Raw genomic sequence first — 2003 nt, 5'->3', positions numbered from 1 at the left:
TTGTTAGCTATTATTATTATTATTATCAATATTATTATGATTACGATTACGATTATGATTATATTGCTATTATTATGGTTATTATTATTGTTACTTTTGGGATTTAAACAATTTCTTCTTTTCAATGCGTATCATAGGAAGCAGCGTAGGTTCCGTTTGCGCTTATTGAGAAGTAAAACTTCTTCAAATTGTAACTTCTGAAGAATTATATTCGAACGAATAGAGGTAGAAAACAAGAAAAAGAAAGAAAGAGTAATAAATATCGTGCATTCTGTTCGATGTTAAGGAGTACATATGATGAAGAAAATAATAATCGCAGCGAAGAAGCTTCGTGAAAAAATGCTTATCAGAAGTACCTGAACGTAGAAGAAGCGACTCTTCACGCTTTCTGAGGTTAAAACAGACATAACATATAATGAAAAAAAATAACGCACCTAAATAACTTATTCTCCCCCTCCCCACGGGTACGTTAGAAAACAGACGCACATAGGACACAAGAAGTTCTTGTACACGACGACAGTTGTCTATGGTATCGAATAAAGAAAGAAAAAAACTTACGAGAGCGTGTGTAATTGTAGAAAAACCAGAAAAGAAAGAAAACAAAAAAAAAAAGAAGTGTGTCGATCCCCTGCGTAGGGATTAACGTGAACGAAATCTTTTGTTACTTTTAAGAGAGCACGCCGTGCGCTGCAGCGATTTACACGTGTATATTTGTACGATTATTTGCAAGACAACTGATTGCAAAAGAAAGATTGTAAAGAAAGAAAGAAAAAAAAAAAACATTGTACGCTTGATGTAAACGTAAACTATTCTCATAGTTTTCTACTTGGATCCTCCTGTTCGAACGTACGCTTCGTCGACATCGTGAATTTACTCGCGATAATTATCGATATAGTTCGTAAGCTTCTCGTACTCCATCCAATGATGAACCTCGTTCCGCTCTACCACTCAGAAATTCTGCGAAAAGTGACATTCTTCACTGCGAAAATTGTCCACGGATTACCGATAGAATTTTCCATTTCTAAACCACCGTCTCGTTCCTCCTAAATTCTCCAAACTCGATACACTCGTCCTTCTCTACACCTCAAAAATTCTTTGCAAAGAATTCTCTACTATGGAAATTGTTGAAAATTGTCCACGGATTACCGATAGAATTTTCCATCTCTAAATCACCGTCTCGTTCCGCTTAAATTCTCCAAATTCTTGCAGAATTTTCTCCACGAAGAAGTCTCTTTTACAAAAAAAAAAAAAAAAATACTGCAACGTTTTTGGTTGAAATTTCTCGAATATTTTTGGTCCCTTTTATCACAAAGAGCGGACGAAACTTCTTCCATAAATCTCTCTATGCTTCTACGTCACATTCCACCCTCGTGTGTAACCAAGCACAAAGGAACTCGATGAGCCAGCTAAACTACATTTAATCCCTGCACTCGTCTCGACGCAAAAGGGTTCCCTCTGTGTCTCTGAACGACCCTTCATCTTTCATATCCACGTCCATCCCTTAATTTCTTTTGCTCTCTCTCACTCTCTCCCTCCCTCTGTCTCTTTGTTCGCGGGCGCAAAAATATTTCAGACGTGTATGGTTGTTGCGTGTTCTCGCGTTACGATCGCGGGACGAAGGTACGCGGACCGGAAACGCGGGGCGTTTTCGCAGTAATTAGAAGTGCTCGAAGATGAATGGTGAAACTTTATCATAGTGTCGTTCGAGAAAAATGAAAAAAAAACATGGCGTTGTTTCTCACACAACGAGGTAGACGCCCTCGTAGTTTCTTCTTTGTGGTATCACATCTAAAAAAACAAAAACAAAAAGTGTAATCGTACACGTGGATGAGCCGTGTAAAGAACTCTTTTGCGATTAACTGTAAGGTTTAATCTTAGCGTTGATTAAGAGTGTGCTGTTACCAAGGTTTTAAGAGACAAATATATGCTGTTTTGTTACCAGACCAGAGGGTAGTGATTGATTCTATTCCAATTGCGGAGCGAGGAGAGGTCGAGGCTGAGAG

This window comes from Habropoda laboriosa, unplaced genomic scaffold, assembly GCF_001263275.1.
Source record: "Habropoda laboriosa isolate 0110345459 unplaced genomic scaffold, ASM126327v1 scaffold5, whole genome shotgun sequence".
In the NCBI taxonomy this organism is placed as follows: Eukaryota; Metazoa; Arthropoda; class Insecta; order Hymenoptera; family Apidae; genus Habropoda; species Habropoda laboriosa.
This window is presented reverse-complemented; position numbering follows the sequence as displayed.